The sequence below is a fragment of the Haliotis rubra genome, unplaced genomic scaffold, assembly GCF_003918875.1.
Source record: "Haliotis rubra isolate DU_JTF1 unplaced genomic scaffold, ASM391887v1 Scf1304, whole genome shotgun sequence".
Lineage (NCBI taxonomy): Eukaryota > Metazoa > Mollusca > Gastropoda > Lepetellida > Haliotidae > Haliotis > Haliotis rubra.
The window spans coordinates 113,226-137,488 of record NW_025765231.1 but is presented as its reverse complement, the minus strand read 5'-3'; the positions used below and the strand labels follow the sequence as shown (position 1 = coordinate 137,488).

The 24,263-nt window shown below is 39.8% G+C and overlaps 1 pseudogene; it reads left to right on the top strand.

Moving 5' to 3' along the window:
• The first annotated feature begins 7,721 nt into the window (after positions 1-7,721).
• On the top strand, positions 7,722-17,756 carry LOC124267342 (annotated as a pseudogene).
• Positions 17,757-24,263: the final 6,507 nt, after the last annotated feature.

The window sequence follows — 24,263 nt, the reverse complement described above, 5'->3', positions numbered from 1 at the left end:
CACGTTGTTGCACCACCTGAGTCGTCGGCGGAGATGTAGGGGCGTAGTACAGGTCCAACAACTGGTCTACAGGCACGTAAACCCGCTTCTTCAGACGGTTCCTAATCGTTTGAGCTGACACTCTCCTCAAACCTGGTATTTGTGTGGCAGTCACGGTTGGTAGGGCATGCCGATTACGCAGGTGATGGACCCGGATGTACCGATCTTGAAGGGAGGTCGTGATTCTGGCCTTCCACTTCTCGGGCGATCGTTGGTCAAATTGAAGTTGTTGTAGCGGCTCCAAAGTCGGGATATCGTTGTTTTGTGAACATTTAGGTGCCGTGCAACAGTTCCAAAACTTTCTCCGGCTTGAACACGACCAATGGCGATATTTCGGTCGGCAGCACTCAATCGTGGCATTTTAACACAGCTTTTCGGCGACAAATGAATGAACATAATACGAAAGCACATGGGCTTTTATACACCCCTACATTAACTGCCATTTTCATGATTTGCATGTGTTTTTTTTGTGCGAAGTCACCATGAGGGTCATTTCATGCGTTGTGACGGAATAAGCAATAAAATACACTTATGCGTACAAATGCAGTTGTTTGGATGGTAATCTTCATTAATTACGTGTATAATTTCAATACATTCGAATAAAATTTAGTTTGGAAGCAATAACTTCATTCAAACGAATTTTTCATATCTGAGGACAGGGGTTGCGTTTCTTTTTTGACAGAGTTTATTATTCAAAGAGATATCGGCGTGTCTAAATTTGTTCATTAAATGTAATTGAAGATACGTTCCACGTTTTGTTTGTATGCCCTCACTACACAGATTTAAGGACAACATATCTACCGCAATATTACCATACATATCCTTATACGTGAAAGTTTTATTTGTTTATGAATACTAATAATACAAGTACTATTCGCAAACGTAGTGTGTATATCCTCCATTCTTTTGTAAATGTGAAAAACGATCTGTACATTGTGATTGTGTGCTATGATTGTTCTGTGGCTCCGTACTTCATCTAGTTCTGTATCAGAGATGCTGATCTAGTTCTGTATCAGATATGCTGATCTAGTTCTGTATCAGAGATGCTGATCTAGTTCTGTATCTGAGATGCTGATCTAGTTCTGTATCAGAGATGCTGATCTAGTTCTGTATCTGAGATGCTGATCTAGTTCTGTATCAGAGATGCTGATCTAGTTCTGTATCAGAGATGCTGATCTAGTTCTGTATCAGAGATGCTGATCTAGTTCTGTATCTGAGATGCTGATCTAGCTCTGTATCAGAGATGCTGATCTAGTTCTGTATCTGAGATGCTGATCTAGTTCTGTATCTGAGATGCTGATCTAGTTCTGTATCAGAGATGCTGATCTAGTTCTGTATCTGAGATGCTGATCTAGTTCTGTATCAGAGATGCTGATCTAGTTCTGTATCAGATATGCTGATCTAGTTCTGTATCAGAGATGCTGATCTAGTTCTGTATCTGAGATGCTGATCTAGTTCTGTATCAGAGATGCTGATCTAGTTCTGTATCTGAGATGCTGATCTAGTTCTGTATCAGAGATGCTGATCTAGTTCTGTATCTGAGATGCTGATCTAGCTCTGTATCAGAGATGCTGATCTAGTTCTGTATCTGAGATGCTGATCTAGTTCTGTATCAGAGATGCTGATCTAGTTCTGTATCTGAGATGCTGATCTAGTTCTGTATCAGAGATGCTGAACTACTTCTGTATCTGAGATGCTGATCTAGTTCTGTATCAGAGATGCGTATCTAGTTCTGTATCAGAGATGCTGATCTAGTTCTGTATCAGAGATGCTGAACTAGTTCTGTATCAGAGATGCTGATCTAGCTCTGTATCAGAGATGCTGATCTAGTTCTGTATCAGAGATGCTGATCTAGTTCTGTATCAGAGATGCTGATCTAGTTCTGTATCAGAGATGCTGATACGAGTAGGTTTTGTATTTCCGGACACATGTAGGAGATGTAAACCCAAATGTTTGAAATGTTTCAGGTCGGAGAGTGTGTCTGGGAGAGTCGATGGCCCGGATGGAGTTGTTCCTCTTCCTGACCACCATGATCCAAAGGTTCAAGTTTGTCCCCGTGGATGGCCAGATGCCATCCTTGGATGGAATCATGGGCTTAACCCATTCTCCAAGACCATTCGCCATGAAAGCAATTCGAAGGATTTAATCGGATATAATAATAATCTTTATTTGCACTGAGAAGGCCACAGGCCTATAGTACATAAAGTTATGTTACATTTGCGAGGAATTTAGATCGGGTAATCATAGCATAGTAAATGAACATTGAAATATTTTGGAGAAGAACTGGATTTTTACTTCTTAACAGTGAGGAGAATTTTATCACATTTGGATGGACATAGTAATATCTTTTAATATATTTTGTTCGCAACCGGTCATAAAATGGACATATTAGGAGAAAATGTAATTCATCTTCTATTTCGTTAAAATTACAAAGTGTACATATTCTATTTTCTCTTTTTACATTCATATATCTGCCTCTTTCGATCAACAAATCATGAGAAGAGCATCTGAATCGTGCCAGTGCTATTCTAAACTGTTTAACATTAACACAGGATAGATATGACTCAAGAACTATGGCATTTTTAAACAATGAATAATACATGCATTTATTTGATAAGGACATCCTTTCACACCATGTTTGAATATACGTATCTTTTAGTCTTGTCGTTAAGGATTGTATGAATAACGTAGGTGATTCGACATATTGTGTCTTCCATGTAATTCCAAAACCAATAGAATATAAAAACTTTTTAACATTGGTTGCCCAGTTTGTTTGTCCACCTTTATCATATAACAACATCATATTATAACACTTCTTGGGTAAGCGATTTGAAGGCATACTCAACAGTTTTAGCCAGTACTTAATAACTTTAATGCTTGTAAAAATGTGCATTGGATACCTACCGCATTCATCAAAAATCACTGCGTTGATAGTGTTAATTTTAACTCGGAGGAACTTTTTGCATGCGTAGAAATGGATTTATTCAATTTCGTCAAATTTTGTTATTCCCCAAATTTCGGCCCCATATGATAAAATTGGACTGACTTTGGCATCAAATATTTTAAAGAATGAAGAGTAGTTAATATTACCAAGAACACTCAACTGTTTCATAATTCCAATTAATGCTATGTCAGCGAGGGAATGTTGTCTAGGCCGCATCGAGCAACATCGTCCTTCACGATGTTAATTATAGATTGTGTTGTGTTGTGTTTGTGTATGTGTGTGTGTCTGCGTGCGTGCGTGCGTGCGTGTGTGTGTGTGTGTGTGTGTGCGTGCCCGACAAATAACATACGCGGTCCTTAAATACCCTTATTTATATCAGTCAGCCAGAACAGTGTGCCTTGAACTTTGTATTTCAAACAAGCTTGCACAACTTTAATCAGATACATTACATCTGATTTTGTATACTGTTGAGCCTTGTTACAGTCATAGAGTTACTTCCCTTCGCTTTCGTTGTGGCTCTCTTGAACTTTGTTTCTCAAACAAGCCTGTACAACTGTTTATGCCCATGCTGGAATAAAAAAATATTATGGCTCAAGCAATCAAAGTTGAATGGTTTTCACTGAAAACGTCTAAGACACAGTGGGCACATAACTGATCACCCCAACATTACCAATTGGTCGATGCCCCACATTAGTGGCAAATCATTCTGACAATTCAACATCTCGAGGCACCATCTGGGGTTCAAATATTTAAATCTAGTTTCTTGGTGATGTACCTTGGGTACATCAGATAAGTTGTCGCTAACTGGTTTCCGTTGTTAGCAGATCCAGGTCATGACGCAGTACATTTTCCCACTGAAAATTCATGACCTTATGTCATGGCTTGTTCTTGTCCGGGTGCCTCGTAAACATCTCAGGAACCAGTGAAATTGAAACTTCCCTCACTTGTTCCAAACGATCCCTGATAATATATTTTCAATCTCATTTTTACCATCAGCTACATTTAAAACGCTAGCTGCGACAATTCCTCGGTTTGAACACTTTGTTTTCAAAATGTACAGATTTGTGGTCCCAGGTCCGTCTATTAACGATATTTTGAAATTTGATTTTGATTGGGCCTCTGTTGAAAACCGTGGCCAATAATTATTCATATTCTTCAAATTATGTATTTCATTATTTAATTTGATGAGTGAGTGAGTATGGGTTTTTTCCCGCTTTAGTAACATCCCAGCAATATCACGACAGAAGACACCGAGCCAGAGCAAGCTGAAATTTGGCATGCACTTGTCTCGTTATGATGGCATGCTATTGTGGGTGTATAATTCGCATTTTCCTTTGAGGAACAGTTGGGAAAATACGGTGGCAATGGTTCTCCTTAAAAGGTTTATGAGACATCTTTGAGTGGCATTTTTTAGAAGTTGGACTGACTGACTGAGTTTGGTTTTACGCCGCTTTTAGCAATATTCCAACAACATCACGGCGGGGGACACCAGAAATGGGCTTCACACATTGTACCCATGTGGGATTCGAACCCGGGTCTTCGGCGTGACGAGCCAACGCTTTAACCACTAGGCTACCCCACCGCCCCTTTAGAAGTTGGAAGTAAGATAGAACAAATATATATGGATGACAACTTCTTTTATTCTAGAGCACGACGTTTCGATACAGGTTATATATATATACAACAAGACTAATTAACAAGACAAGGCGGAATAACAATGTGATGATAACAAATAGCGGGATAACAGAGGATTACAGGGATAAACATGGAGGCCAGTGGAAGCAAGTGATACACAGAGTATAGAACGTATACAAGACAACAATGTGATGAACCAGGGTAGCAGAGGATTACGGGGTTATGCTTAGAAGCCAGTGTTGTCATGTAGACTGTATACAGAAATGTACCCAAAACATAGTCAAAATACAGAAACGTACCTGTACCCTAGACGGGAAACGAGTCTATATTCTGCACAGGGGTGGAAATAACCGATTGCCCGACGTCCGAGTCCAGTGTTTTTTCCTGTCGGGCAAGCAAATTTGTATATCACACTGTACCGGTGTCCAGTTGACTTTCCGATGTTAATTATGTTGTTTATTTTAAAAAATCAAAAAGAAAACAGCCGGTATAGTGGAAAAAAATATCAGGGCAAGTGATTTTACATGTGCCACTGTTCCGGAATACACTAACAATTTTAAAGGTATTTCCATCCCTGAGTGCATCGAGAAATATTCGCTACTATGTATGCTCGTTTCTATTATAAAGCAGTCAAATGCATCTGATACAACATTATGACAGATCCGATCAAGAAGACGGCACAAAGCAGAATGGAATCGCCCTAGGGTACGGTTCCGTATTTTGATTTCGACTATAGTCTGTTTGACTCAAAATTGGACTGATGAATTGCAATCTAACTCGAAAACAACTAAACATAGACTGCTCAATGAAACGCTGATCATAATCAAAACATCAGACCAACTCTGTGATTTTTTTGCAGAATTTATGACCTAAAAATAACAAAGTTGTTTAACAAACTATCATTAAACTTTTGACACAGTTCACTATTTGTTACGAGGGAGGACTGCAAAGGGAGGAAGAGCCAGGTGTACGCGGAGCACGTGCAGCAAGTGCCGACAATGTCATTGGTTCATTAACCTGTGCAGTGTAGTCTCCATCCTTTTTTTGCACACCTGGCTGTTCCTTTCTTTGCACCCCTCCCTCGTATCAAATCGTGAACTGTGTCAAGACTTTCATGATAGTTTTTTTATTTTTAGGACATAAATTTGGTCTGATGTTTTGATTATGATCAGTGTTTCATTGAGTACTATATGTGTAGCAGTTTTCGAGTTAGATTACAATTCATAGGTCCGAGTTTCAGCCAAACGGACTATAGGGTACGTTTCTGTTTACAGAACCTGGGGTAAACCTCTGTAGTACCCCTGCCGGCAACGACTCAACTTGATCGTTGGCCCGCCTTGCAATCCCTTCAAAAGGGAACCACCAAAGGAGTGACCTACAAAATATAGGCCTACAGTTAATGTAGAGAATCTTATGTAGGTGAAATCTCGCATTCCGTAGATACCCGCATGAAAGAGTATAGCAGAGGCAGACAGCGAATCGACCCTAAAGCGGACGACGTCAGCTTTCTGTCACGTGACTTGCACGTTCAACGTTCAGCCGCTTGATTCAGCTTCGCTCATACAGGGAAGACTCATAACATTGAACGGAGCGGCACATGTGCTACTCCAATGACCCAGTTAACTGACACACATCACGGTGTTTTGAATTTTATCACCCTTTCAGAAACAGCTGTGTTGCGTCGAGACAGTCTTAAAGCTAAAGAATCCGGGCTCGAGAGACCTAGACTTACACAGGATCTCCCCAAAGTAGAAATCGATTTATTTTTTTTGCTTTATTCACCTTTACATTATTTGGCCAGTATGCCCTACTGCATATCACCCTGCCCACTCATATATGTTGGTTCTGGTTACCTACATCCAAGTATAATAGCTTCGCTTTACAGTCTCCTTGATCTCTTCGCTCTGTGGCTGAAACAATGCGCCCATGCTTGGTCCAGACTCGATTGTTTACAAACCGCCGCCATACTGCGAGTGTGGCGTAAAGCAACTACCAACCCACCAATGCCGATGCGACTTTAATTTTTAACTCACTCGCTCACTTTACAGATTCTGCATATTTATGTGTGTTTGCTTTTGAATTCTCTGATGCATTTTACTATATAGCTTCACTGTAGGTTATTCTGAATAAGACATTTACACGTGACTTATTATTTTTATACAAACCGGTGGCCTATAACGAAAATTAAAAGATTATGTTTGGGTCAATGTTATCCACAATATAAAACCAACGGTAATTATACTGCGCTGATACGCACGAAACAAACATTACTACATTTGTATAAGAATAATAGCATGAACATAAACCAAATGCTAGATACCCACACAAGCAAATCATCTACCCCTATCAACTGAAAGTCCCCTATTCCCTTCCCACTCTAAACCCCCTCAATACCCTGAATTAACGTATCAAGAGTCGCCTCCTAGCCCCCCTTAAACGAAACACGGCATACTGAAATGAATGGCAGATTTGGGTGGTGTCCATATAGAAATAACCTGGAGTCTGGGTGGCACATTTGGTATCCATTTGGTCATCTAATAAAGTAAAAAGGTGCATAGGGGCCGCACTTCACTGTGGGTCTGTATGCAATGCATCACTATTGAAATAGCTTGAAATTTGGAAGGCCCATTTGGAAGCCTGGCATTTACCGAATCGAAATACTATAAGATACGGGTAGGAAATGGTATCATTCCTTACTTATCCATTTGGCCATCTCGTGAAAAAAACAATCGATCCGTACCCTCTCTTCCAAAGTACATAGGTACCCTACCACATAGGGTTTCTTCAATGCAAATCAAACTTCCAATCGCATCAGTTCCATTTGTGAAATACAGTGATTGGTGTGTATTTTGTTGATAACATTAAACGGGAGAACCCTTGCGTCATGTAATTGAAATTTGAACTTCTGTGATAATCAAGTAAATAGCCAATAATATCGTTGTTTCGCCTTGGCTCAGCCATGCCCGGGCAATGCCTTCAAAAAGCAACCCCTGAACGAATGACCTACATATATACTGTTAATGTGGTGAATCCAATATAGGTGAAACCTTTCATCCAGTAAATACCCGCATGAAGGAGAATAGCAGAGGCATACAGAGAATCAACCCCCAAGCAGACGACATCAGCTGGCTGTCACGTGACTTGAGAGTTCGCGGTCACAATAGTTAAACCTAAACCACAGTGTTGTGTTAGCCGAGGAGTAACTACGACAGTTGTGGGAGTACGTTTATTTATCCAGTCTATTGTCTGAAAGGGTACACGTGGGTCCATAAGGTACCCCTCTAAAGACATCTTCAGTTTGGAACTGGTACATGGACATTATCAGACAATGGTGGATATATTCGCCTTCTTCCCCTTCAGTCCTACAACTGTGTTGCTGTGTGTGGCCGTGCTAGTTTTGTTATGGCTGTTAACGCGGCGGCCCTCTGGGCTCCCTCCCGGTCCCCCTCTCCTCCCGTTTGTGGGAAATGCCCTCTCCATGGGCTCAGATCCCCGGATCACGTTTAGGAAACTCAGGCAACAATATGGCGACATCTTCTGTGTGTACATGTTCAACACACCAGTGATCGTCCTCAACGGCTACAATACTCTGAAAGACGCCTTTGTCAAGAACGCCGACATTTTTTCTGACAGACCTCACTCATTGATAAATGACTTCATTGCAAAGGGGAAAGGTAGGTGCCGTAATGTAACCCATGCCCATTACAAATGTTAACTGAATACTGCAATTTCTAATGGTTTAGAATCTTCACACTTTGACCTTTATTTGACCTAAAACTTCAACTCAAATACCTTCTCCACATGTTGCCTTGGGTTGCGCATTTGTGTCAGTTCAGGAGGGAAGCGTGTTCTTTCTGTCGGACTGTGTGACCCAAAATTCATCAGATTCTAGCAATCGGCTGCTTATGCCATCACCTATGCATGGATAAATTAACTTTGCTATAGTCTGTTTGCAGTGAAAACGTACCGATGAATTTCACTTTAAACCAAAAAGTTAATCAAATAAAGTGAAATTAAGATTGCGAATCGTCATTATATTACCTTGCCAATTATACATTTGCTAACTGAACATTTAAATGTCAAAAGTTTACTCAACTTACGATAAAAGTTGTTTAACAAACGATCATAGATTCAAATCGTTATTATTGGTTTGTATTAAAAGGGGGAAAGCGCATTAGTTGGAACAGTGAAACAAATGCACGTGCGGTACGTGATGAGCGTTAACTTAGATCAACCCTACTTGTTCTCGGTGTTTCATTTAATGTGCATACCCCCTTGTAATACAATTCAATAATAGCGATTTGAAACTAAGATCGTTTGTAAACAACTTTGATCGTAAGTTGAATAAAATTCTGACATTTAAATGTTCAGTTGGCAAGGTAAAATTATGAGGATTCGCAATCTTAATTTCACTTTATTTGATTTACTTTTATGTATAAAGCGAAATTCATCGGTACGTTTTCACTGCAAACAGACTATAGTGTCCGGTCTGTTGATATGAACACTGAGATTTCCATTATGACGAGTGATTTATTGAGTTTAGTTTTATGCCGCACTTAGCTGTATCCCATGTCTATTGTCTGTAAATACCAACATGACGAAATGGGATTGGAAATGTATGTCTATGATACAACATATCTCTTGAGTTCTAGAGGTCTGAAATATATTGGGCATTGCTTAATACTATTATGTTTGTGTACATTAGAGGGGGCGTTTGGGTAGCCTAGTGGTTAAAGCGTTCATTCGTCACGCGGAAGACCCGTGTTCGATTTCCCACATAGGTACAATGTGTTAAGTCCATTTCTGGTGAATTGCAATCTAACTCGAAAACAACTAACATAGACTGCTCAATGAAACGCTGATCGTAATCAAAACATCAGACCAACTCTGTGATTTTTTTGCAGAATTTATGACCTAAAAATAAAAAAGTTGTTTAACAAACTATCATTAAAATTTTGACACAGTTCACTTTTGTTATGGGCACAATGTGTAAAGCCCGTTTCTGGTGTCCCCCGCCGTGATATTGCTTGAATATTGCTGAAAGCGGCGTAAAAGTAAACTCACTCACTCACATTAGAACTTGATACCAAACCCCCGTGCCGTGCAGTATATATATGATCAAATCATTTATAACGCCTATTTATACAAGTATCTAAAAGATACTTGCAACATTAGACACATTGAGCATAAAACCATACTCTGATTCCAGAACTTACCGACCTGACGTCACAGTGAAACGTTCCCTTACATTCGAACCCTGAGGGCCTAGTCAATTATGCTAAACCGGTTTTGGTTTCTGGAAAACCATGCACTCGATTATATCGAAACCTAAAACTGGGTTCTGAAACTACGAAACCATCTCCGAGGCAAATTTCCCAGTTTCAGTTTCGCGTTCTCTCACAATAAACATGGCGGAAACGAAGTTCAGCTGATCTTGGTGGCAAAATAGAGCAGCAGTTTCTGTAACCAAAATAATGATAAAAATCATCTGAGAACTAGGAACTATTATTTATCTATTGAACATGACTATTTTATGTAACTTGTATATATATAATTACTTGTAACAGTATAATTACATATAGGCAAATATTTACCTCCAAAAGCATCTCATCTCTTTACTATTTGTTAATTCCCTGATAAAATGACAAAAAATATTACCTTCGGCAATGCTGTCATCCAATTCGTTCCACATATATAGTAGCTGAGTCAATTATTTTGTATCCAATTTGAAACCGGATGGTGAAACCATCGACTCGTTTATAAATCAAGAAACTAGTTTCACTTTGAAACCATGTATCCGAAACTGGACACTCGTTTATAACAGGAGAAAGCAGTTTCAGTAACCAAAACCAGTTGCGCAATAATAGAACAGGCCCTTAGACTAACACTTAGTCTCTGAATGTAATTTTGATAGTAAGACATAAACCATTTAGATTGAGAAGCCCCAGTGAGATTGGAGATTAAGAACCTGAGGAAGTCTAGATTTGCTTGATTTGGAGATTTAGCATTAGAGGGAGGGCTTGGCAGTAGTGAAAATAATGTGGTTCAGGGACTGTGAGTCTATCGAACTCTCTTTCTGTGTAGTGTCTGGGGCATGGCAAGCGATCCCCTAGGCATTACCAGACAATGCCAATATAATACCGTTGCGTTTCCGCTCTGTTGTGATATGTGAATGAGTATGGTTTTACGCCGCCTTTAGCGTATTCCAGCAACATCGTAGCCGAGGACACCAGAAATGGGCTTCACACATTGTACCCAAGAGGGCCTTCGGCGTGACAAGCGAACGCTTCAACCACTAGGCTAGTCTGTCTCACAGTCCGTGAACCACATTAATTTCCCTACTGCTTCTTGTTCTTGTGTTTGATGCTTTGGAGGTCGCCTTCGCCGGTTGGCATGTCAGCAGACCTATCCCTCCTTGGGATGCGTGGGGTTCCCTACTGCCTAGCTCTCTCTGCAGTGCTAAAGCTCCAAATAACGCAAGTCTAGATTTCTACAGGTTCTGGTCTCCCTAGGGCTCCATTTCAATACAAATGGGCGTGTTTGTTACTATCAAAATTATATATATTCAGAGACTAAGCCTTAGTCTACCACTAGGCTTCCCCACCGTCCCTTTCGCTCTGTGACCTTACACATATTCGTACAGATCAGTTTCAAATCCTGCTAGTCACAATTGATGCTGACAACAGTGTTAGATAAGTGGAGTGACGAATCAAATGTCAACACGGAATGATGAGGGAGACTCTGGTCTTACATGCCATGGTGACATTTCTAAATACGTTTGATGCTGATCTAATTACAAACAATATAAAGCAATTATTATTGCGAAAAATGTGCCAGGTGTAGAATGGCGCTTACAACTACCACAACATCTAAACTTGCTTATTTAGGACTTTGGCATTACAGGAAGGAAGTTTTGAAAGGCATTTACAAGTTGGACGACCATGAATGCATGACAGGTTTTTATGCATAACAACTTGTGTTTATTCTTTATACGACGTTTCAGAGCTAATTCTTGCTCCTTCATCTTGCTCATCCACCTGATGAAGGAGCAAGACTTAGCTCTGAAACGTCGTGTAAAGAATAAACAGAAGTTGTTATCCATAAAAACCTGTCATGTATTCATGGTCGTCCAACTTGTAAATGCCTGTTATCCAAATAAACGTGTATTGTATTCATTACAGAAAGGGCTGGACGGAAGGGAATATAAGGTGGTCTTGTGACCGTGAGATAGACTTCTCCCATCTCACTGGAGCAATGTTTCAATTTATAAGGAATTATTTGGGTTGTTTTCAGCGACCAAGCGTTAGTCTTGCCCTTTAACATCCTTGTCCAAAAGCATCCATTTCCAGAAATACAGGTAGACACTGACACACGAAGAAAAAAAATAAGGAAACTTTAGCAACGAATAAGTGAAATGAAAACATCACCGCACTGGAAAATACCGGTCACATTATTTCTCTAAACGTCTATACAACATTTACACTTTTCTCAGTTAAAACAATTTTCAGTCATATGCATGTAATAAGTTATCTTTAGATTTGGCCACAGAATAGGGCGTGGTTAAACGTTCGCTCTCACGTCGAAGACCGGGTTCTATTCCCCAGGTACAATGTGTGAAACTCATTTCTGGTGTCCCCCGCCGTGATATTGCTGAAAATTGCCAAGAGCGGCGTAAAACTAAACTCACTCAGCCACTAGCCACAGAATATGACAGAAATAGTCGTAGTTTGTGGATCCTAAGGCAGATGACTATACTTCCCCATCCCGTGAAATTCACAAGTAAAACGTACTCCTTCCCCACCGAGGATAAAGACAGTCATAAAAAATGAACCGCTTCTAATTAGGAATGATCTTTGATAAACGGACTTGAATAGAATTGAACTTCAGTAACGAATGCCTATCGTAAGATGCAACTAAGGGGATTGGGTGGTAAGACTCGACTTGGTTGACACATGTTATCGTATCATAATTGTATAGATCGATGCTCATTCTGTTGATCACTGGATTGTCTGGTGCAGACTTGATTATTTAGAGACCGCCGACATATAACAACAAACAATCTATGATAAACATAGCATCAAATACAACCGAGTGGTAACAATGTGTTTGTAACATTGACGTATATGGGAATATTATTCCTATGGCAAATACATGTACATGTTGTATTTTATATCGTTCATGACTACGACATCATCATTTATATCAAGATCAATTCTAACCTGGATCTTCAAGGGTGAATCTGGTGTATGTGACCACTAAAGCTCCTGATAATACTATAATGGAAATAGCGGGCTCTATACCATCCTCGATAATCTCCAGGGTATACGTCTCCACTATACCCTGGATGCATCCACGGCTTGGCCCGATAATTATATTACCTCCCTCATTCTCACAGTAGCCAATCAGCTAAGCCGCCGTTACATCCAAGCTTGCCAGTGTCAACAAGATAGCGGTCGCAGTCGCGAAGGTTTGTTCGTAGTGCCACATACAGACAAATTGATAGATCTGGAACTTTAATAAAATATATGAAAGAACTCCTTCTGAGTACCCCTGCATCAATTGTGTTGCTAAGATTAAACGGTTAGATAATTAAAGAAGCGAAAGTGAGTTGTGATTGGTTTGCTCAACTTCCCAGCTTAGACACCTGATTGGATAAAAAGCAAGCCAAGGGAGGGAATAAATCACCGGGCCAAGCCGTGGATGCATCCAGGGTATAGTGGAGAGTGATCGTAACGTATACCCTGGAGAGTATCGAGGTTGGGTTTATACATGATCACTTGATTGTCTGGTCCAGACTCAATTATTTACAGACCGCCGCCATATAGCTGGAATATTGTTGAGTGCGGCGTAAAACTAAACTCACTCACTCACTCAAACATGATCAAAATATGAAATTAAGGATCATTAATTAAAGATGTCCATTTTCCCAACCTCGTTTGAATCTGATAATAATTGGACGCTTAGTCTCTAAATCGATATAATTTTATAGTAACAAACAAACCCATTTGAAGTGGGACGGTGCGGTAGACTAGTGGTTAAAGCGTTCCCCGTCACGCCGAGGACCCGCGTTCGATTCCCCACATGGGTACAATGTGTCAAGCCCATTTCTGGTGTCCCCGCCGAGATATTGCTGGAATATTGCTAAAAGCGGCTAAAAACCATACTCACCCATTTAAATTGAAAAGGAGCGTTAGTAAGATGGAAAATTTTGAACCTGGGGAAACCTAGACTTACTTCATTTATGGATTTAGCATTGCAGGGAGAACAAGGCAGTGGTGAAAATAATGTTGACTGTGGGACAAGTGAAATAACAGGAGCTTAACTGTTATTATTATCATCACCGCTATGTGAATGTCAACTGTGTGTAATTATGTCTGGATTATAGCCTTGGCCGCGGAAGCTGAATGCCTTGCTAGATACTGAAGGACAGCATTCATGTACCGTAATACGACACGGGGGCTGCCCGACAGCTACACATTCGTGGAATTCTTGTTGTCGGGACGTGACCCTTCGGCAGTGGATAAAGGATTTAATAAGTATATATTCCTGTCAATCATGATACGTATTTCCGTTTGTCCGAAATAGCTTTTACATCTATACTGCCCATCAAAAGTTTAGACTCACTAGAGTAAAAATATAGCCACTTACTTCAGGCGACTGTTCTAAATTAGATTTTGCAACATATTCCATACTGTTTAAAGGAACTGTTTACACATGAGCTGATGTATTGTAACACAAATTCGTAACGTTGGAAACATTATTGTCATGAGTTCCATAAATGATGAAACTCAGTGATAATTGACGAATTTCTTAAGTAAACTTTACCCCAAAACGCAGCTGTTCACATGCACGATATTTGCACATGCTTTTCAGCAATTTGATGCATGATCCTCGTGCAATTCATCTGCATAAAGTTTGCAGTTGGTTCCTTCAAGTTAGTGGAGAAATTCATCTTCGATGTAATCATATGCATATGCATAAGATATAGTGAATGCTTTAAGTGAGTCTAAACTTTTGATGGGTGGTATATATCCAAGCAAATACCGCAAGTGTTGGGGAATCATCTCGCTTGGCAAGAGGTCTGCCCATACCAACCCACACACAACACAACACCTGAGTAAATAAACGAGGAGCTTATTACACACCAGTCACAGGATGCTTTTTTACATAATCAGTCAATGATAGTACGGTTTACAATTAATTATTAGAACATGTAAACAATGCAGTCAGCTATCAAAGTACATAAACGTCACATGTATATTCGTTACACAGACTACATTCATCACGATACAAATTGAAAAGTGTACAGACTAAGGTAATTGTATAATACTCTACACATCAACCCAGTGGGAGTTCTGTTACAGTCTGTAACAGTCCAAAACAGCATCGTGATCATAACGAAATACATTAGTTAAGATACCCGACACACCCTATACATTCTATAATAGACACAAAACATCTCAGAATTCACTTGTAATACATTAGTTAAGGTACCCGACACACCCTATACATTCTGTAATAGACACAAAACATCTCAGAATTCACTTGTTATACATTAGTTAAAATACTTGACACACTCTATACATTCTATAATAGTAAAAAAAACAGCACAGTATTCACACGTAATACATTAGCTAAAATACCCGACACACTCTATACATTCTATAATACTCACACAACGTAAGTGATGATTTTTTTGACGTTTGAAATAGTTCTGTAAAACCCCCTGTGGGCACATGGTGGTTAATGGGAACCGTATAGGAAAATTATTTATTTCAGAATTTACCAACACTTGTTTGGTACAACAGTTTTCTGTTTTACAAATCAGCATATTAGTAGCCCGATGGGTCGAACAAATGTACATGTCTTTACATGATGCAAATTACAAAGGCTGTATTCAAACAGCATGATTAAAACATTTTGAAATATTTAACATATTCAGCTTTTGTTTTCTTGAAAGGCTTTGTGAGTGAGTATACCAACCTTTGTGGTTGTGTTTATTCTATTAATACGTTTTTCATGCAGGATTGGCTGGAACCTCCGGAATTGTCTGGCGTGAACAAAGACGCTTCGCCCTCAACACTCTCAGGGGAGTTTGGAGCAGGCAGGAACATCATGGAGGACAAAATACACGAAGAAATCTCACAGTTACTCGAGGCCTTCGAGACGGAACGGGGACAGGGGTTTGACTGCACACGTCTGGTGCACAACGCTGTGTCCAATGTCATCTGCTCCACTGTTTTCGGAAAGCGATTTGAATATACCGACCCGCTTTTCATTAAATTCATGAAAGCTATGGAAGAAAATTTGCCAATGTAGGCGCGGCTGGAGTGTTGAATGTACTGCCTATTATGCGTTTTCTGCCAGGGGATCCGTTCAAATTTAAGGTGACAATGCAGAATGTCGATACAATTATTTCACTTTTTATAAAACCTATGGTAAAGGAGCACCTGCAGAATCAGGACGATGAAAATGTGGATGACTTTACGCACGCTTACATCAAGGAAATGAGACTTCGGACAGGAAAAGAAGAGGACACGACAATGGACAGTAAGTATGAACGAACCTATATTTGTTGTACATAATAATGTCTGGAGCAAGAGTGGAGGGTAGGGCGGGATTGGGGTTAGGTATTCGACAGTCCAGAACCGAATTAATACTTTACTATGGCACTGGGACAAGCTAAAGAATTTACTGTGTTAATCCCCAAATAACGTATTTCATCGAAACCACACCCCGGTCAACGCTTCCTGGTACATTAAAGGGGCATATCAGAACACAGAGTTGCGACGTCTGAACTAAAAATACCTGTTTGATTCGGTTTATATTCTTTTTCAGTGGAGAATCTAACGATGGTTATCACGGACCTCTTTGTGGCCGGAACAGAAACTACTGCCACTACAATTCGATGGACACTGGCTTACTTTCTCCGCTATCCGGAAATACAGGAAAAGTGTTTCCAAGAGATCCAGGAAAATATCGGCCAGAGTAGGCGTCCGTCAATGAAGGACAAGACCAGCCTGCCCTACGTGGAGGCAACGATTATGGAAGTCTTGAGACGAGCTGATATCGCCCCTACAGCTCTCCCACACGCCGTTCCCAACGATGTCCAGTTCAGGGGCTTCACGTTCCCAAAAGAGACCCTTGTCATACCGATGACTGATTCCGTCCTGCAAGACCCGGATGTATGGGGGGACCCAGACAACTTCCGGCCTGACCGTTTCCTTGACGACAGCGGCAAGATTGTAAAGAAAGATGAGTTCATTCCATTCTCTATAGGTGAGTTGTATGTAAGAAAAATTAACACTTACTTTGTACAATACTTTTATCTTCTTCTGCCTGACACATTTCAATGTGGAAGATGTAAACCCAAATGTTTGAAACGTTTCAGGTCGAAGAGCTTGTCTGGGTGAGTCGATGGCCCGGATGGAGTTGTTCCTCTTCCTGACCACCATGGTCCAGAGGTTCAAGTTCGTCCCAATGGATGGCCAGATGCCCTCTTTGGATGGAATCATGGGCTTAACCCATTCTCCAAGACCATTCGTCATGAAAGCCATTCCCAGAGTTTAATCACTTTGTGTGAATAAGTGGGGTAGTGTTTAGGCAGCATTGAGCAACTATCCAGCACGGTGTTGCCTGTGTTTTACTATAAATGATCCCAACAGGTTTCCGTAGTTAGTGATCCTACCCTCAGTCATGTCCTCGCTGTATAGATCGAGGTCATGACCTACACAGCCATTTCGGACATTGGCACCATTCACGTACGGTATTCACGTGTGAAAGAAGGTTTTTCTAAAGACAATGTCACTGAAAGCTCAGGGAGTTCAAGCTCAGGCATTTATGTCCGCCGTCCGTCGATCTAATATGGCCAGTGAAACTGGAATTTGTTTCCATTACTGATTATTCTTTTCTTTCCAGAGGTTCGAATCTGATACTAGGCATGGCCGTCTCAGCAGTTTCAGTGAAAACATTATTTATGGCACCTGTTCAATACTCTTGCATGATCTCAAAATGCCTTATTTTTGTGTAAACATCTCGAACGGTGAAATAGTGATTGTGCAGACGATGACATGAGTTTATGAATCTCATTTGGAATTAACTGTGTCTTTTGTGATTCAATAAAAAATGTTCTGCTTTTTGAAAATATTTTCTCCTAAGAAGCTCATGAGGTCTGGTGTAAAACCTTTGTATGACGTGGGCTGTGGGGTAGCCTAGTGGTCAAAGCGTTCGCAACGAAGACCCGGGTTCTATTCCCTACATCGGTACAATGTGTGAAGCCCATTTTTGATGTACCCCGCCGTTATATTGCTAGAATACTGCTTAAAAACGACGTTAAACTAAACTCACTTATTCACTTTGTATAAAGTAAGTATAGTGAGTGAGTTAAGATTTTAAGTTACATCGGCAATATTTCAGCCATATCGTGACTAAAAACAAGTTGTAATTTCATAATAAATGAAGATAAATTATATAACCCTTCAACGAAGGACAGTAAAACAACTTATTTATCACAAATTTCAATTTAAAACTAGTAATGAACTCTAAAACGTTTTAACTATAGATGACAACACAATAATAATAAATATTATAAAAACAGGATATCACCATACAAGGACCATGGGGATATAAAGTAAGTATAGAAGTAGCACGTCTATCCGTATGTCAGTGCATTGGATGTCTCTGAGAATACATAGCCAGGTGAGATACAGCTCCTGTTGCTATTTCTTTTACCTGAAAAAAACTGAAAGCAACTTGCATGTATGTTTTATAGAATATTGTAGTACTTTGAATTTATTTCCGCACTCACGAGGTAAGGTTTTCGTAGCTTTGGCCCTTGAGCCATTCATCCTAAATACAGTTTAAAGCTGTGACATAATTGGACTGATGTATCTAAACTGTCGAGCTCTGCAGTTCTGCTGGTAATATGCGCACGTGGCGCGTTATAATTATGAACATGATAAAGTAGGGGTAGTGGTAGTAGTAGCAGTAGTAGTGGTAGTAACAACAGCAGCAACAGCGATGGAGATGGTGGCGATGCTTGTGATGATGCCTGTATGTAGTGTCTATCTAAACACATTATGGTAACTGCCACTGGATTGTTTATTATAAAATGAAGCTCTCCCAGTCTCTCCCATATATTCATCTTAGTGGCTGAAATTTTAGGAATAATAATCCGTAACAACACTGCAATAAAAGGAATTACATTGAATAACACTGAACATAAAATTGGACAGTATGCAGATGATACTGAATTATTTCTCGATGGGCGTGAAGAAAGTTTAAGGGCAGCAACTGACACTCTCAATAATTTCTACAAAATGTCTGGTTTAAGAATAAATATAGATAAAACGAAAGCAGTGTGGATAGGCTCAATGGCAGGTAATAGCATGATTTTATGCCAGGATCTTAAGCTTGATTGGCATAATGGGGATTTTGATATTCTAGGAATAAGACTTAATCCTAATTTAAATAACCTTTGGGTAATTAATACAAGAAAAAGACTAGAAATTATTAATAGAACTCTAGGGAATTGGAGGAAAAGAAAGTTGACATTAATAGGGAAAATAACTGTTATTAAAACTTTAGCACTTTCATCATTGGTGCATATATTCACTTCACTCCCAAATCCTCCAAAGGAATTCATTGACAAATTAAACAATATATTTTATAAATTCATCTGGAATGATAAGCGGGATAAGATAAAGCGAACAACACTTATTAGAAAATATGAAGAGGGAGGACTCAGAATGGTTAATGTACAGGTATTCATAAACTCTTTAAAACTGACAGTTTTACATAAATATCTTCAAAATAGCAGTTCTAGCCCTAGTATCTTTCCATTTAAAGATATATTTCTGCTTGGAGCCAATATTGAAAATTATGTCAGTATTATTAATCTCTATTGGAAAGATGTATTGGCTGCATGGGGAATATTCTATAAAACACATAAAACTGATTTTACAGATATTGATCAAATCTTATCCCAACCCCTTTGGTTCAATCACCACTTCCAAAATAGTAATTTCAGTATAAGACATTGGCATCTCAAAGGTATTCACTCTATAAGAGACTTGTGTAATGATCAAGGTATTTTGCCATTTAGTGAACTTAAGAAAACTTACAAAATTAAAGGCACAATTCTTGACTATTATCAGGTTCTTTCAAATATACACAAAAAATGGAAAGAAACTGTAAGAAAGAATTTATTGATTGTTCATAATCATTATCTTAACACATCACTGATAGATTTACTTTCAGCACCAAAGAGATCCAGATATTTCTATGATAAACTTATAACTACTGAAAACCTACCATCAACATGTGAAAAATGGCAAAATATCTTTGATATCGCAATTCCATGGCAAGATATTTTTAGAAAATATAGAAGATGTACAAAAGATACTAAATTGATTGACTTCCAGTTTAAATTTATCTACAATATTGTCTACACAAAGAAGGAATTATTGAGAATGAAATTAGTAGATGATGAACTTCGCTCATTTTGTAATTTAATGTCAGAAAATTTGATACATGTTTATTGGGAATGTGAGTGTGTGAAAACGTTCTGGCTGAAACCGAAAGAATATATTGAAGATAAATCATCAGAAAATTTTACCCTGACAAAATATACAGTCTTAATTGGCGGATATAATAACGACCTTATGAATCACATACTTCTTGCCAGTAAAAAATATATCCATATATCAAGTATCAAAAAAAATAAGTTATCACTGGATACATTTGTAAAAATATTGAGTGATATTTTCAAGACAGAAAAGTTTATTGCCAGTAAGAATCAAAACATATTACAATTTGACAGAAAATGGTCATCTCTACTGCACACATTCCCAGCCCAATGAAGATCCCAATATCTGTAATGCCAACCCATATGAATTTCTGTTCTACGGTGTACAAGTGTTGTTGTACTTTGTATACATGTATCTACTGATTTTGAATGAATAAAAAAAATGTTTTTAAAAAAATGAAGCTGGATTGAGTGGTTTATAAAAACATGGTTTGAGAAAGGGGTACACAGTTCATTTTCACCTGTTTTAACGAGAGTTTCAGTGGTCATTTAATAAACTTTCAGGACAAAAGGGTAGGAAAACGGACGGGTTAAAATTAAATCAGGCAGCCTGACCAGTTTCTGGACCTTTGGTCCTGCAGTACTATGTTTACCCCTCTGGCTAGTGTAAACTGGCACGGCTCCCATTGCTGACGCAGTGTCACTCATTAGTCAATCCATATAGAGTGCAAACTCAAAGACACACAGTCCATCATCATCCTTTCTTACGTATACATGGCCATGAGGCCAACTGTTTTAAACTTCAAGGTATTTTCTACAATGCTCAATATTTTTTGTTTTTCTTCTAAATTTATTCAAAAGCTTATACTTATATCATTTAAGTTGTTCACATTCCCGATCGAACCACTCGGGTTGAGGTTTGTATTGTGTGTTGTTGATATTCAGCCTGTCAACTTTGTTATGCTTTGAACTATATGAGTTCACAGCGTTGAAACACTCACTAAATAATTCATTGAATGGATGTATGGCTTTATATATGTCCTTATTCAAATACTCATAGAACTGCAGTGAGTATTTGTCAGTTACACTAGATAGATACTGATGGATCTCACCACGCACGCTGTCTCTCCACACAAACCTGTCCACGTCATCTACACTCGCGGGAGGTGCGCGTGCACGTGAGTGGGACGAGTAACGTGGTATACCTGTGTCAGAGGTTAAACTCATCTCCACTGTCAGTGGTAAATGGTCTGATTCACTCCTAGATACGATATTGAAATCAATTATAATTGTGTATATTTCATATTTAAATTGCGACATATTGATAGTAATTGTTTCCCTTCATCATGTATCACAACATCTTTAGAAAATCGTAAAATATCAAAACCATCATTGTCATATTCAAATTTGTCAAGTGGCAAATAATACGTGTCATCGTTTTGTATGAAACATTGCTCCCTACCAGTTCGTGCGTTCATATCCCCACAAAGGAGGAAAGTAGCTGATGGGTATTCTGTTGATAGGGTCAGTAGTCTACTGTCCAACAGGTCCATACCACAAACTTCTTGATAGCTATTAACAGATGCCTCTGAAATTGTGACGTATACGAATCCAAAGATAACTTGTTTATCAAGGCTGGTGTGGAGAAAGAATACACAATCTGTCCATTCAGTATGCAGTCTGCTAAAACTGTGGGCAATGGAGTTAGCGACGTAGACAACAATACCCCCGCTGTAACGTCCTCGTTCAAAGCGGCGTTGTCTCACACACTGGAAACAGGTGTGATCTGGAAACACACAGGTGTGATCTGGAAACAGGTGTGATCTGGAAACAGGTGTGATCTGGAAACAGGTGTGTGATCTGGAAACAGGTGTGATCTGGAAACAGGTGTGTGATTTGGAAACAGGTGTGATCTGGACAGGTGTGATCTGGACACAGGTGTGATCTGGACACAGGTGTGATCTGGACACATGTGTGATCTGCACACAGGTGTGATCTGGAAACAGGTGTGATCTGGAAACAGGTGTGATCTGGACACAGGTGTGATCTGGAAACAGGTGTGATCTAGAAACAGGTATGATCTGGAAACAGGTGTGATCTGGAAACAGGTGTGATCTGGAAACAGGTGTGATCTGGAAACAGGTGTGATCTGGACACAGGTGTGTGATCTGGACACAGGTGTGATCTGGACACAGGTGTGATCTGGACACAGGTGTGTGATCTGCACACAGGTGTGATCTGGACACAGGTGTGATCTGGAAACAGGTATGATCTGGAAACAGTTGTGATCTGGAAACAGGTGTGATCTGGAAACAGGTGTGATCTGGACACAGGTGTGATCTGGAAACAGGTGTGATCTGGACACAGGTGTGATCTGGACACAGGTGTGATCTGGACACAGGTGTGATCTGGACACAGGTGTGATCTGGACACAGGTGTGATCTGGAAACAGGTGTGATCTGGAAACAGGTGTGATCTGGACACAGGTGTGATCTGCACACAGGTGTGATCTGGAAACAGGTGTGATCTGCAAACAGGTGTGATCTGGACGCAGGTGTGATCTGGAAACAGGTGTGATCTGGAAACAGGTGTGTTCTGGAAACAGGTGTGATCTGGACACAGGTGTGATCTGGACACAGGTGTGATCATGACACAGGTGTGATCTGGAAACAGGTGTGATCTGGAAACAGGTGTGTGATCTGGAAACAGGTGTGATCTGGACACAGGTGTGATCTGGAAACAGGTGTGTGATCTGGACACAGGTGTGATCTGGACACAGGTGTGATCTGGAAACAGGTGTGTGATCTGGACACAGGTGTGATCTGGAAACAGGTGTGTGATCTGCACACAGGTGTGATCTGCAAACAGGTGTGATCTGGACGCAGGTGTGATCTGGAAACAGGTGTGATCTGGAAACAGGTGTGTTCTGGAAACAGGTGTGATCTGGACACAGGTGTGATCTGGAAACAGGTGTGATCATGACACAGGTGTGATCTGGAAACAGGTGTGATCTGGAAACAGGTGTGTGATCTGGAAACAGGTGTGATCTGGACACAGGTGTGATCTGGAAACAGGTGTGTGATTTGGAAACAGGTGTGATCTGGAAACAAGGTTTCAAAATCTGCAGTGTTCTTGGCCAAAGTCTTTATGAAACATGATATTATAATTTGTGCACAAATGTATCAGATTATTCTTGTCTGACCGGATTTTAGAAAAAAGTCCGTTAATATTCCATGTAAACAACTTTATAGATTCTAGAAAATCGGAGTCTGGTATTTTACTAATCTGTATTTGCTCAATAGACTGGTCTCGGCGGCACCCCCAAGTCTTATGGATACTGCCACTTCGGGCATCCGGGTCGTCGGAGTTGACTTGTCGTCTGCTACTTAGAGACCTGTCCCCGGACCCAGAGGTCTGTGTGTTGGCTGTACCCTAAGTGTCGTCAACGATGGACTTTTTACCCCAATCATAAGCATAGACATCGCCATTTACTATCAGTTTGTTATAGGATATGTAACAATCGTCGCCATTGTCCCTATAGTGTTTTACATACTCTCCTAGCTTTCTGCGTGTCTCTCTCACTGACTGTGTATAATCGGGTGACACTCTGTATGTTTTGTTACCACGTAACTCATCTCTGGAAGCTTGATATACTCATTCCCTGTTTTTGTACGATGAAAACAACACTGTGATAGGACGTGGTTTTCTATGGTTTTCTATGTGAGCGCGCTCTATGTGAGTGTTACGTACTTCGGTCTCACTCATATGTAGTTCATTACACAAAAAGTGTTTAACTTTATCTTCTGAGCTTGACCACGTTTCATTTTTTTCTTCATCCTTAATTCAAAAGAATATGAGATTGTTTCTCCTTGACTTTGACTCTAATTTTTCGACCTTATCTGACAAAATCATGTTTTCATCCTCAAGTCTCTCAATAGTTTTCCACATGTTGTCTTGCTCAGAGCTGAATGTCTACTCCCATGATGTAATGTGCGCCCTACCTAAAGACACACAGTGATATCTTCAGTTTGACGTACGTGTCACACTGTGATAGGTGTGAGAGCCAATAACAAAAATGGTCAGACGGCCGGAATGGTGGAGTATGACACCTTAACATAG